Below are 15,117 nucleotides of genomic sequence, written 5' to 3'. Positions count from 1 at the left end.
GTTAGCTGAAAATGGTGAAATACTAGACTAAGGTTACATTCCCCCCCACCGAGACCACCTGACCATTGGAAACACAAACTAGGCAAAAATTCCCTAATAAGGAAAGGAATTCCGCCCAACCAATGAAAACAAAAACCAACAGGAGATGGGGGGGTGGGGGTTCTTCGTTTTTTCTCTATTTACCTAGCTGCTCTGCTTCTGTAAAACGGGCACTCCTTGTTCCGATTCGTCGGAGCCGGGAATGTCCCCACTTCTTGCAAGAACCGTAATAAAACTCTTTTGATTGTTACCTTGAGACGACTCCGAGCATTTATTTTGAATAAGGGTCTTGGTATCCCACACAGTTTTGGGGGCTCGTCCAGGATCGATTTCTCTTTGGGAGGACGGTCTGAACCCCCGCTGAGAGGCAGGCGACCCCCGCTGAGAGGCAGGCCATACCCGGGAATTTTACTCCTGGGAGCCTTTGATAAGGAGAGGTCAGGGACCTCCACTCTCTTCGAGAAGGTAACCCGAAGCGGAGGAACTCGGTAGCAATCAAAAGCATGGAGGCAGTGAATTGAGAGAAGACTGGCCGGCAGACGGGAGAACAGTCAGGTAACTTATGCACGTATAACCTGAAGGTAAGCGCTCTTTGGTCTGGGAAAGGGGGGAGAGCAAGTATCCCTTTTTCTGGGAGAAGAGACCTCAGAGTAGGCTTCCGGGTGACTGACGGTGAGTGGGTGACCCTCACCACCCTAGTAGAAGTAGAAGGGGGGAGAGCAAGTACTCTCTTCCGGGATCTAGGGACAGAAGGGGGGAGAGCAAGTACCCCCTTCTGGGATCCAGGGACAGAAGCGGGGAGAGCAAATACCCTCTTCTGGGATGCAGGGATCTAACATGGGAAAAGAACAGTCGAAATCGCAAGCCTCCAAGAAGGACGTAGATGTCCTGAATATCCCCAAAGATAGTCCTTTAGGTAACCGGTTACAGAATTGGAATTATTTACCAAAATATGTAGGAAAAGATTAAAAAAAAAGAGAGAGAAAGATTAAAAAAAGGATAAAATATTGTTGCTTTGTTTGGGGGGAGGAAGATTTGGGAGGAAGATTTGGCCAAGGTATGGCTCCTCCGAGGACTGGGTGTGCCAGAAACTGGTTCTTTATGTGAATGACAAAAAACCACCCAGTCCTGAAGAAAGCATGTATGCCTGTTTCTGGCTACCGGATATTAACCTTTTCTTTGCAGTGACAAAACCCTCAAAGAGTAAGGAAATCCGGGCGTTAAGAAAAGACGAGGAGAGGGATAAGCCCCCGCATCCATGGACCCCCAACCTCGTCCTACCTTCTCCCTACATCCCTCCCCCCCCCCCCCCCCCCCCCCCCCCCCGCGGTCGCGACCTGTTTCACAGGCGCCGACCGTCTCTCTCTCGATCCCGGGAGCGCCCCTCCCCCCCATTAATCTCGAAGTAACTGGGGATGCGCCGCCGACCGTCTCTCTCTCGATCCCGGGAGCGCCCCTCCCCCCCATTAATCTCGAAGTAACTGGGGATGCGCCCGCTGGAATTTTGAGCAAGGAATTGAGACAATTGAGAAGGGATCTCACTTTCCGCTCCCTGACCCTGTCTCCCCTGGGGCCAAAATGTACCCCCCCTCCGGGAAGTGCCCACTGCAACTGGGCATATCGGTTATGTAGGGGCTCCTGTGAGTGGTATGGAAGTAAGGAATTTCAAGAAGGATTTAAAATCCCTCCGAGAGGATCCCGCGGGAGTAGCAGAACAATTGGATCACTTCTTTGGCCAAAGTTTGTACCTGTGGGGCGAGTTAATGCACATCCTTAGTATGTTATTTAACCAGGTGAGAGATCCCAAATTAGAGCAGCAGCTATGACAGAACGGGGGTGGAATAAAAATGACCCAGCCCACCCAAGGCAGATGCAGGATCTGAGAGATTTGATGATAGCGGGAATTAGGAACGCTGTTCCCAGACCCCAAAATATAAAGAGAGCCTTTGAGATCACACAAGGAAAGGACGAGTCGCCAGCCGCGTTTTGGGGGCGGCTAAGAGAAGGGATCCGCAAATACTCAGATAGACTCAGAAAGTGATGAGTTAATCCCTAGCCTAAAGTTACATTTTGTAACTAACACCTGGCCGGTTATTGCCACAAGGATTCAAAAGATAGAGGGGTGGAACAGGAAGGAAATTAGAGATTTGCTAGATGAAGCCACCAAAGTCTATATGAGGAGAGATGAGGACAGTAATTATGGGATTTTTAAATGTACATAGGTCTGATAAGCCAATCTAGGAAAACAATGGGGTGAAATTGGAATTGCAGAATCTTATCATTTGACCTTCCTCTTTGAACCAAACTAATTGAATGTAAATGTTCCCAACTTTATAACCTTTGGAAGTACAGGAGTTGATTGAAATTGTACCCTTTTTTTAAAAAAAAGGTGCAAGTGCAGTTTCTTCAAGTTGTTTGTATAGCAAAATGTTCACTTCCTGAGCTTTGACAAGCCTGTTTATTCAGGAAGAGGTTGGGTACTGTCTTTAGTGGAATATTCACAAGGAGAAACTCATTTGCATTAAGCATCATTGTAAGTTTGAAATGTATAGTCTTACCACAGAGCATTTAGTTTAAACAAAGTTCATGTGGTGGTGGTAGAAAAATTCTTGAAATGCAAAGCTGGATAATTCTTGAAAGGCAAAGATGAGTATCTTAACCTGCAGTACTTTGTAGTTGTACAAAAAGCTGTTTGGGAAGATATGGGAGGAAAGAGGACTGGTTAATAGCCAGGGTAAAGATTTAGCTCATGGGACTTTAGTAACAGAAGTTCTAAGTAAATTTACTATTGCCCGAAGTCATTTCAGTGGTTCATGTAAAGGGACACCAGGCTGGGTCTTCCTTCAAGGCCCAAGGCAACCGATTGGCTGATGAGGAGGCTAGAAGGGCAGGGGAAAGGGAACTGAGGCAAGTCGAGACAATAATGGTGTTGATCCCCACCTTATCCTCTAATCTCCCTTCTCCATCCTTTACTCCTGAGGAACAACATAAAGCTACCCAGCTGGGTGCCCAAAGAAGGGAAGATGGTCATTGGTTTCTCCCGGATGGTCGAGAGGTACTAACCAAGGCAGGTATGAGACGTGTGCTGCAATATCTACATCAAGGTAGTCACTGGGATGCTCAGAATCTATGTGATGCAGTACTGATTAGGTACGTGTCACCTGGACTGCACACCCTGACCAGACAACTGGTGGAGGGTTGCCTAATTTGTCGAAGGACGAATAAGTCTGCCCTACGCCGAGTCAGGCCAGGAGGCCGACCCCCAGGTTACCGGCCTTTCCAGAATGTCCAGATAGACTTTACTGAACTCCCACCAGTAGGACGTCTCAAATACCTCTTGGTTGTAGTGGACCACTTGACTTCATGGGTTGAGGCCTTTCCGTTGCCCTGAGCTACGGCCCCACTGGTCAGCAAAGTACTCCTAGAACAAATAATTCCTCGGTATGGGCTGGTAGAATGGATAGACTTAGATCAGGGGACACACTTCGCAGCGAAAACCCTCCAATCCCTGTCCCAAGCTCTAGAAATTTCTTGGGGATACCATACTCCTTGGCATCCCCCGTCTTCGGGTAAAGTGGAATGGAAGAACTAGGAGATAAAAAGGCAACTGACCAAATTGGCCATTGAGACTCAGCTGCCCTGGACAAAATGCTTGCCTCTGGCCTTGCTAAGAAGAATAAGAACCAAGCTGAGGAGGGACATTGGGTTGTCGCCATATGAACTGATGTTTGAGCATCCCTACCCAGGAGTCAAGGAGGGGAAAGTGGACCCAGTATGGGAGACTAAGGATAGATTTATTAGAAAATATGTGTTAGCTTTGACTAAACATTTGAAAGAGTTGAAAATTAAAGGACTTATTACTCAGACCCCTCCCCTCGGATTCCCGATTCATAGGTACCAACCCGGAGATTGGGTCCTGATAAAGACTTGGAAGGAGAAGCTGACGCCCAGCTGGGAGGGACCCTTCCAGATCCTTCTGACATTTGACACCGCTGTCCAGACTCAGGAGCAGGGGTGGACCCATCACACTCGCACCAAGGGACCTGTGGACGCTCTGGAGGCCTGGACCGCAGTTCCAGATCCGGACAACGAACTAAGACTGCACCTCAGGAGAACGTAAGATCTCCCCGATGGACAATTCCTCACCTCTGCTTAGGAGGTGAAGGATCTTCGGTATTTCTCTCTCGATCATAATACCATAGTCACTCTTTTGTTTTGTAAGTAGTGTAATTGCATGTATTTCTAGAGGCCCCCACATCCAATCCATCCATCCCCGGCTGCACTAATGGTGTCACTCCTTGGGGTCGACCAAGGTGACCTAGGGGGCCTTAAGATGATGGGCTTGCTGGGAGGATCGAAAGGACCAACTCCGGTATTGGGGATGCTCCTGTTGGCCTCCAGCGTTTGCTCAGCCTTGCCCATCAATCCCTCTCCCATTGGAGAAAACTAGTTCCAGCAATTAATCCAGATGGTTGCTGTAACATTTAATCTAACTGCTGGATCTGTGGTGGGCCACAAGGCTCAACCCAATGGCCTTGGGTATCCGTTGCCCTCAGCCCCGCTGGGATTCTGAGTAATCGGTCACAAACACATAATGGGACAGGGTTCTGGAAAGCAGAGGAGGAACACGAATGGGCCTTAGCGGCATCCCCGGAGAATAAATATTGCCTAAATCAGATGGGAATAGGGAGAGGGATGGACATTAGCCACTGTGATTAAACTTATACAAGGAGGACCATTCTCAAAACCATCAACTGTTCATAGTATAAGGATCAATGGAAACAGACCCATGTCAAGTGCTCTAACGGAACCTGGGTGTCATGCCTCGATCACCCTCCTAACGCCCCAGATGAGTTGGCTAATAGTTCCTCATGCCACTATAACTTAGGAGGAGGGGGCGCAATTAGGGGCATGTGCAAAGGGAACTTAGATCATGCCAAGTGTAAGGCAGCAAATCAAACTGGTGATTGGACAAGGGTCCATTATGAATGGAAGTGGCAAAATCAGACGTGGAGAGGGGGACTAACTCAGTTTTGGAGTCTTCAAAACAAAACAGGGGCAAGTTGTGTAGGACAGTGTGAGTGGAAGGGCAAACAAAAACTTTGGAAGTACCAGTACGATCACAACTACGGAGCGGGACCTTTGGGGCTAGTGGATCAGCAATATTATCCTAATATACGAGACAACGAAAATTGAACTCGTATATTTAAGGAAAAACAGCTGGCCCTAAAGGGACACTATTGGATTTTTGGAAAGACAGCATACACCCATCTTCCTCTAAATTGGACTAGGGTTTGTTATATAGGATTAATTCGGCCCAAATTCTCCTTCCTACCAGAACAAGCTGGAAAGCATCTGGCCATTCCATTATATGAAGAAATGGGGAGGCTGACAAGAAGTATAGACACCTCCCTTACCCAAGCTGGAAACACCAATGGGCGGAGAAAGGAGTGGCCCCCTGAAAGAATAATTAAAGAATATGGGCCTGCGACCTGGGCTCAAGGTGGAAGTTGGAGATATAGAACTCCCATCTACATGCTGAACAGGTTAATTAGGCTACAAGCCGTTGTGGAAGTCATCACCAACCAAACAGCTAAGGCATTGGACCTGTTAGCAGACCAAGTGACCCAGACACGGGAAGCAGAAATACAACATAGATTAGTGGAAGTAGGAGGAGTCTGTGGGAAACTTAACCTTACCAATTGTTGCATGAAAATCGACGATAATGGAAGACTAGTCAAAGAGATAACACAAGACATCAGGAAGATAGCTTACGTCCCTGTTCAAACATGGAGCTCCCCCTATAATAGTTCATGGTGGGCATGGTTTGGAGGTAGTTGGTGGAAGTAGGTTCTATGGTTTGGTCTGATTGCTCTCAGTGGAATTGTCCTCCTACCCATTTGCTGATTACAGGGATCGTACAAAGTTCCTTATCCAGAACGGTCAAGACAGAAGGAAATGTTCAAATGATGATCATGAAAAGCCAGGGATGGCTCCCAATAGAACGGGTTGACCCTGACAGGGATGATGTCGACGTCCAGTGCTCGGTGGCTTTGAGAAAATTTGAACACAAGTAACTTGTGAGGAACCCTCAAGGATTTCCAAATATATGAGGAGGGATTGAGTGGGATAAAATGGCTGACCATAGTGTTGAGGTATCCTCAGTTAGCTGAAAATGGTGAAATACTAGACTAAGGTTACATCCCCCCAACCCCCCACCGAGACCACCTGACCATTGGAAACACAAACTAGGCAAAAATTCCCTAATAAGGAAAGGAATTCCGCCCAACCAATGAAAACAAAAACCAACAGAAGATGGGGGGGGGTTCTTTGTCTTTTCTCTATTTAGCTAGCTGCTCTGTTTCTGTAAAATGGGCACTCCTTGTTCCGACTCGTCGGAGCCGAGACTGTCCCCGCTTCTTGCAAGAACCATAATAAAACTCTTTTGATTGTTACCTTGAGACGACTCCGAGCATTTATTTTGAATAAGGGTCTTGGTATCCCACACAAAATGAAGTACATATCGATGTGGCTCAGTGGAAAAAGCACGGGCTTTGGAGTCAGAGGTCATGAGTTTGAATCCCAGCTCTGCCACTTGTCAGCTGTGTGACTGTAGGCAAGTCACTTAACTTCTCTGTGCCTCAGTTATCTCATCTGTAAAATGGGGATTAAGACTGTGAGCCCCACGTGGGACAACCTGATTCCCCTATGTCGACCCCAGCACTTAGAACAGTGCTCTGCACATAGTAAGCGCTTAACAAATACCAACATTGTTATTATTATTATTATTAATTTATTTATTCATATGAATGTCAGTCAGTCAATCATATTTATTGAGCACTTACTGTTTGCAGAGCACTGTGTTCACTGTTTGGGAGAGTACAATAGAGCAATCTAACAAACATATTCCCTGCCCGCATGAGTTTACAGTCTAGAGGAGCTAACAGACATTAATATGAATAAATAAATTACAGATAGGACAAAAGTGTGGTGGGGCTGGGAGGGGGATGAGTAAATTGAGCAAGTCAGGGCAAAGCAGATGGAAGTGGGAGTTGAAGAAAAGTGGAGCTTAGGCTAGGAAGACCTCTTGGATGATATGTGACTTCAATAAGGATTTGAAGGTGGGGAGAGTGATCAGTGTGGCTCAGTGGAAAGAGCATGGGCTTTGGAGTCAGGGCTCATGAGTTCGAATCCCAGCTCTGCCACTTGTCAGCTGTGTGACTGTGGGCAAGTCACTTAACTTCTCTGTGCCTCAGTTCCCTCAACTGTAAAATGGGGATGAAGACTGTGAGCCCCACGTGGGACAACCTGATTCCCCTGTGTCTACCCCAGCGCTTAGAACAGTGCTCTGCACATAGTAAGCGCTTAACAAATACCAACATTATTATTATTATTATTTGATCATCTTTGCATATGAAGAGGGAAGGCATTCATTGCCAGCAGCAAGATGTAGGTGAGAGGTCAGTGGCAAGATAGATGAGAATGAGATACAGTGAGAAGATAAGCATTAGAGGAATGAAGTATGTGGGCTGGATTGCAGGAGAGTAGTGAGTTGAGGCAGGAGGAGGAGGGTGATTGAGTGTTTTAAAAACATTGGTGAGAAGTTTCTGTTTGATGCAGAGGTGGATAGATAACCACTAGAGGTTTCTGAGGAGTGGGGAAACATGGCCTGAGCGTTTTTGTAGAAAAATGATCCAGGCAGCAGAAATGTCTGTCTCTCAGTCCAAACTGCAAGCTCAATGTGGGCAGGGAACATGTCTACCAACTCTGCTTTACTGTGCTCTCCTAAGTACTTAGTAGATAGTTCTGCACACCGTAAGTGCTCAATAAATATGATTGTTTCACTGATTGATCATATCCCCAGGAAAGTAAAAATTTGCAGAGCTATTGTGCTGTCCAACCTTCTCTATGGTTTAATAATGATAATAATGTTGGTATTTTTTAAGCGCTTAATATATGCAGAGCACTCTTCTAAGCACTGGAGTAGATACAGGGTCATCAGGTTGTCCTACGTGGGGCTCACAGTCTTAATCCCCATTTTACAGATGAGGGAACTGAGGTCCAGAGAAGTGAAATGACTTGCCCAAGGTCACACAGCTGACAAGCGACAGAGCCGGGATTAGAACTCATGACCTCTGACTCCCAAGCCTGGGCTTTTTCCACTCTATGTGTGTATGTGTGTGCCACTGAAACCATGTGAATCATTTGACCCTGTATTCAGACATCAGCCTAATGTAGGAACGTTGTCCTCGAGGAGGAAAATATGGGTTTAACCAGAGGAATGTGGGGTGTTATGTCTGAGTGCTGCCCGCATATTCTGTGGGACCAACACACTTTGAGTTCTGTCCTTACACAAAGGCACTAAGCCGTCCTGCAGACATTTGAATGGACACAGACCTAGGATGGGAGGCAATTGAGAAAAGGTACAGAGAGGTAACAGGCTGATAAGCCTCAGTGGCCCAGCTGCACATATAAGCTGGACAGCCAAATGGTATATAAGACCACAGGAAGATCTAAGGAGTTGAGCCTCAGCCTTGGGTCCAGAAATGCCACAGCTGATGCCAGGCAACCCAAAACTATGTGAGAGCAGAAGGTCCATTTGAGAATCCAGGGTTCCCTCAAGCCCGAAAGACACTACTATGGTATTATGGTATTATTCCTCCTTTAAACCTATCTCTTTATGACCTGTTCTCCTAACTCTACATATATATGGATTGATTGCAATTATCCTAGTGAATTCTGCTTGCATCCTTGTAGTGGTGATATTCTAAAGTCAAATGTTTGCTTAACTGTATTGCTTGTATTGTGATCTTTGCACCTCCACCTCGCACATACAGTACTTCAGAATCTAAGTAACCCAGGGTCTTTTGACCCTTATTTCAAGACAGACCACAAAGACAGTGAGTGAAGACTGAGAAGATTATAGGATCCAGAAGAGAGCTTTAAAAGAGTTTCAGGTTTTGGTTTCCTACTGAGACCAATGACTTCTATCTAATGCCTTTTATTTCTGTTTCAGTCTTTATAGCTCTACTTTCCTTCGCTAGAGCTCCCAGTCTCTCTACTTCTCTCTTCCTTTCTTGTCTCCATCTCTTAAAGTCTTATTTCTCTTTGCCTCTCTCTCTCTCTGATCTCTGAGCCCCACTCTCTCTTTGTCTCTCAGTGTCCATGCATCTGTTTCTGAATCTCCATCTGTTTTGATCAAGATTTTTCTTTACCTCTGTTCTTCTTGGAACCTTAGTTTTTGTCTGACTCTGTATTCCTGATTTTCTAACTCTTGTTCTCTCTACTTCTGTGCTTAACAAGCTTTGTCACTCTGACTCTCTCTGCCCTCCCCCCTTCTCATTTATTTATTCATTCATTCACTCATTCATTTAATAGTATTGATTGAGCACTTACTGTGTGCAGAGCACTGTACTAAGAACTTGGGAAAGTACAACAATAAACAGTGACATTCCCTGCCCACAGTGAGCTTATGGTCTAGAGGAAAGGAGACAGATGTCAGTACAAATAAATAAAATTACATATATGTGCATAAGTGCTGTGGGACTGGGAGGGGAGAAGAGCAAAGGGAGCAAGTCAGGGTGATGCAGAAGGGAGCTGGAGATGAGGATAAGTGGGGTTGGGTCTGGGAAGGCCTCTTGGAGGAGATATGCCTTCAATAAGGCTTTGTAGGTGGGGAGAGTAATTGTCTGTCGGATATGAGGTGAGAGGGCATTCCAGGCCAGAGGCAGGACATGGGCTAGGGGGTGGTGTTGAGTGTTGAGACAGGTGACACAGTGAGAAAGTTAGCACTAGAGGAGTGAAGTATGAGGTCTGAGTTGTAGAAAGAGAGAAGTGAGGTGAGGTAAGAGGGGGCAAGGTGATGGAGTATTTTAAAGCCAATGATGAGGAGTTTTTGTTTGATACAGAGGTGGATGGGCAACCATTGGAGATTTTGGAGGAGGGGGATGACATACTGAATGTTTTTAAGAAAAATGATCTGGGCAGCAGAGTGAAATATGATCTGGAGTGGGGAGAGACAAGAGACAGGGAGATCAGCAAGAAGACTGGTACAGTAATCAAGGCGGGATAGGATAAGTGACTGAAATAATTTGGTAGCAGTTTGGACGGAGAGGAAAGGACGGATTTTAATGATGTTATGGAATTGGGACCAAAAGGATTTGGTGATGTATTGAAGAGGTGGGTTGAATGACAGAGAGGAGTCAAGTTTAACACCAAGGTCACAGGCATGTCCGGGAAGGATGGTGGTGCCATCTTCTCGAACCAAAATGTTAGGGAATGCCCTTCCCTTCCATCTTCTGGGAAAGTAGATGAGGTCCTGGGAGGAGAATAGGATACCCCAGTCCTGCTGCAACTTGCGGAGCAAGGTGGACAGAGCCTGGCACAATGGTAGCTCGACTTGGCTGTCACTTTGGAGTCCTCTGGTATAGTGGAAGCATGTCGCACCCTCTCACATCTGCTGATTTTTGCACAGAGCCTTGCTGAGGAAGATTCACTGTGGTTCCAAGAATAACAGTGATACACCATCAACCTCCCAGCATGCAGTACTCAGGGTAACTCATGGTGGGGTCATGTGGCAGATGGGGGTGGGCTATAGGTAAAGGTGCTCTGAAAGCTGCCAATGTTTATCGTTTTCCTTCAGCATACAGACCCTGAGAATCAACACAAATCTGCGTGAATCATGGGCAAGTGTTCCCCAGGATAAGACATTTCTCTACCTACTCATCCTCAGTCACTCCCAAGTCATGCCTCCCTAGAAGAACTGGTGATGGTGGCCTGCTGAGGCTCAGGGTGGTCTGGTCTGAGAGGCAGACTTTTTCCCTCTCAATCTCTTCCCCACTGAGTTCATCCTTTCAGCTTCTGATAGGAAATGGAGCTCCACAGCTCTGCCCTCTCACACCCTGACCTTGGTCCACAGCAGGGATTCTAGACCCTGGCCTTCCCTTGCAACGATCAAAAAACAAACCAATGGTGTACTAATATTATGATTTTATTTAGTGACTCTATTTCCAAAGCACTTTCCAATTACTTAGGTCATTTTTACCCTTGCACCAGTCCTGAGGTAGGGAAAAGCAGGTATCATTATTCCCATTTAGCAAATGGGAATACTGAGGAGCAGTGTGGCCTAGTGAATAGAGCACAGGCCTGGGAGTTGGAAGGACTTGGGTTCTAATCCCGGTTCTGCCACTTGCCTGCTGTGTGACCTTGGGCAAGTCACTTCACTGCTCTGTGCCCCAGTTACCTCATCTGTAAAATGGGAGCTCTGAGCCCCAAGTGGAACACAGACCTGTGCACACATGTAGAGTTTTAATTCATTTATCCTTTCTAGTTCTTACCTCCAACATTTTCACTGGTGGGCAAACATCTCCACTACATCTGTCATCTTGGATTCACGTGGCCCAGCGGTTGTGAGGCGGATGGGGAAGAGGGGAGAAGTGCATACCCTATACCAAGGTTTTGGGGAAATACTAGACAATGGGACCAGTTCCATTCTTCAGTGAGGTGTGGGATGGCTGCAGGTGTCCTGAGTTGGCAGTGACTCCAGGCATTGCTGTTGGGTTGCATTCCAGGACAGTGTTGGGGAACACATTTTGACATGTCATCATTGGAATGTGTATGTGTGCTTAGTACAGTGCTCTGCACATGGTAAGCGTTCAATAAATGCTATTGAATGAATGAATGTGTGCATATGAAGGGAGTGATGGTTCTGGGTTGCTGGATCAAGTGTTGCAGTGGAGTTGGATGCCATGACTTGTGATGATATGGAGGAGGTGGGCTATGAACAAGGGCGCTAGGCAGCTGCCCTGTAGTGGTGTTCCAGAGAGGCAGCAACTCTACCAAGTGAGGTCCTTGGGTTGTGCTGTAGATTGGGAGGGGGGGACCTGGACCTGGATGTGGTGAGGGCATTGGTTCAAGGTGGAAACAGCTCAGAGCTCCTTCTTTGTACCACAGAGCTCACCCTGAGCTATGGGGATGAAGAGAGGTAAGGTGAAAAGAGAGGGATCCTGGAGGATTGCTTGCATCAGCCTGGGGGCATCCCACGGGAGTATCAGCTTCATGTGTGGGACTTCATGACACCTGAGGTTGGGGAGGAACAGTTGGAGGGAGCTGCTGGCATTGGCTGAAATAGCTCGAAACTCCTCTGTATGGAGGACATGAGGAAGATTATGGCAGAAGCCTGAGGGTGTTTTGTGGCTGCAGAGGCTCCACATTTGGGACCCCGGGGAACCCAAGATTAAGGTAAGGACTGGGGTTAGCTCCATGGTGGAAACAGCTAGGAGTCACTGACTCAGGCTTGAGCCCGAGGAAGGCAAGGAAAGTAATAACAAATTTCATTCTTTATTAATTACATGAAATACATTTTTCCCTGTCAATATACATGGAGGCCTCAATGAAGTGAAAGGAAAGAGCCAGATAGAGTAACTGACATTGAATGATTGAAACATATCAAACAGATTAAACACAATAGGAATGAACTAAATCCCTCACTCAGTACTGCTGGAACTTACACTTTCTCTTTTTTTATGATATTTGTTAAGTTGTGTATCAAACACTGTTCTAAGTGCTGGGAATGGTATAATCGAGGTCAGACATAGCCCCTCTCCAGCATGGGGCTCACAGTCTAAGTATGAGAGAGAACAGGTATCTCCATTTTACAATTGAAGAAACTTAGGCACAGAGGAAGTGTCTTGTCCAACATCACACAGCAATCATTTGGTAGAGCTGGCATTAGAACCCATATCCTTCTGATCCCCAAGCGCTGGCTCTCTCCACTTGCCCACACTGCTTCCTTTTTACCTCTATTCCCTGCAGCCTACGTGCAATGCAAGGTAGGGACAAGGAAAGGGAACAGGTGGGAAAGTAGTTGGAGGGATTTTAAAATAGTGGTGTTTGCCTGGAAATTGGTAGGCATTCATAGAGTGTGATGCTCACTAAATGTGATGGTGAAAACGGGATTTTGACAAGTGAGGTTACTCAGAACAGAAGTGACACCTAGTGGAAGTTGCTCACTTGTAGCTGAACATAGAGTTCTCCTTGGAACACTCAGTACTGCCCTAACACTAATGCACATTTTCACTTTGCATGCTAGATGGAACACTGTTAGGAATTTAGGGACTTTTCTTCCAGCAATGAACTGGTTTGGAAACAAACAACGGGATCAATCTTTAGAGAATCAAGTCTGAGCATGCATGAAAGTTTGAATATAGGGTAAGTAATATAGAGTGCATTATTCTTAACATGGGATTTTACAAGAAAGCAGCTCCCAACTAGAGGAAGAATGCGTATTCTTTGAAGGCGCTGCTTTAAACAGTGACAGTCCCTTATGAGTGCTTGTGTGGCTGAAAAGTGCAACGTGTGTCCCCTAACCTGACCACACTGTGCATACACAAAGGCCATCTTTTATCATGCCATCAGGTTTGTTTGCAGGACTCTTGCTGTTTGCACTTTAACAAAAGTTCTCTTGGGAGATTCAGCTCCAAAAGAGCCTTTCCTTTCTTGATTGCCTGACTCTATGCTGATCTGTTTACACCCTGTTGGTTGGAGCTAATGAGTTCTCCATGGTAGTGGGTGTAAGTAAAAAATAAAAGGGGAGAGATTCTGCACTGTCAGATGGTGGGAGGCAGAGGAGCCTGTGAAAGAGATTGAGAAGGACTAGAGAGTTACAAGGAGAACCAAGAAAGAACAACATCAGGGAAGCCGCAGTTGGATAATATTTCAGGAAGAAGGAGATGGTCCAAGTGTCAAAAGTAGCAGGATGAAGTAGAGACCAAAAAATTTGTCAAGAAGAAGGAAATTTGGAGTTCCTCCCTGCACTTCTCCTGTATCTGATGCACAGCAAAAAATCAAGAGCTTGAGAGCATCCAGTTGACACAATATTTTAGCAGCCAGTATGGAAGTCCTCTGGCTTAGACCATGCCAGCATGGGACACTTCACTTATTGCTGCAATCTGATTTTTGGCCTTTCTTCTTAAAGATGATGATGATGGTAGCTTCTTGGAGATCTTGTGATATTTCTTCAGTAGTCTATAAGAACTGCACCAGGTACTTGGGAATTTAAAATGGCATAAAAATTGCAAACAGTCCCTGCCAAAAGGCACTTACAATCTAAGAAGGTAGAAAAAAATGGAGAAAAATACAAATAAATGACAAAACTTACCTTAACCCTGCTCGCTCCCATTACCAGAATATGACAAATTTCCCAAACACCACAGTATCTAGGGGTATTGTGACCCTGCTCTAACTGTCCTCCTGCAGAGGGTGGGTGGTGCTTGGAGTTAGGACTCTGGCCTTTCCTCAGAGAGACCACCAGGTGGAGGAGAGAAAATGTTGATCTCACTGTTTGGGTGGTTAGTCCTAGAAAATTATTTGTTTCTTTATGGAATTTGTTAGACAATTAATATGTGCTAGGCACCATACTAAAAGCTGGTGTAGATGCAAGCATTAGAGATGAATCCTAAACTCATCTATCACCATGAACAGCTGCATCTATGGTGAGGAGCATGGGAAACCCTAGGTTTTGGAACCATCAATGCTTTGCTTACCTGAGTTTCAGATGTTGGGGGCTTGGGGCATAGTGCCCAGGCACTGGAAACTCAAGCAACCAGAACTAGGGAGCAGGAAAGCAAGAGCCCCAGGCAACAAGACCAGACTTAGATCAGAGAGGAGGGGAGATGAGTAAAACAGAGACATGCATCATAGAGAAGACAGAGACAACAGTCTGTTCCATGTCAGCCAACTTGAATCTTTCTCCTTCCCAGGTGGTCAGCAATGGTTGCTGATCCAGGTATTGAGCATGGCCCATGTACGCATGCAGGTTTTTAATATAACCATCTGTTCTTGGTCTCATTTCCAACATTCCTGCTGGTGGGCCAACTCCATAGGAACTGCTAACAACTCCACTAGATCTGCCATCTTAGATCCACATGGCCCATAGGTTGTGGGGGTGGATGGGGGCAGGGTGGTATCCACTCAATACCAAGGTTTTGGGGAAAAACTGGATAGTAGGATCAATTCCATGGTGGAGTGGCTGGAGGTGTCCTGAGGTGGCCGTCACTCCAGACATTGCTTTGGGGCTGC

The 15,117-nt window shown here is 46.2% G+C and overlaps 1 long non-coding RNA gene across 2 annotated transcripts; it reads left to right on the top strand.

Annotated features, from left to right (window-relative positions):
• Positions 1-203: 203 nt before the first annotated feature.
• LOC114809063 lies at positions 204-6,500 on the top strand. 2 transcript variants are annotated; one of them, XR_003756819.2, is made up of 3 exons: positions 204-620; positions 3,020-3,110; positions 3,934-6,500. It is a non-coding gene; the product is annotated as an uncharacterized LOC114809063 (long non-coding RNA). The 2 variants fall into 2 exon arrangements; XR_003756818.2 differs by lacking the exon at positions 3,020-3,110.
• Positions 6,501-15,117: the final 8,617 nt, after the last annotated feature.

Source organism: Ornithorhynchus anatinus, chromosome 2 (genome assembly GCF_004115215.2).
Source record: "Ornithorhynchus anatinus isolate Pmale09 chromosome 2, mOrnAna1.pri.v4, whole genome shotgun sequence".
Classification (NCBI taxonomy): Eukaryota; Metazoa; Chordata; class Mammalia; order Monotremata; family Ornithorhynchidae; genus Ornithorhynchus; species Ornithorhynchus anatinus.
This window is presented reverse-complemented; position numbering and strand designations above follow the sequence as displayed.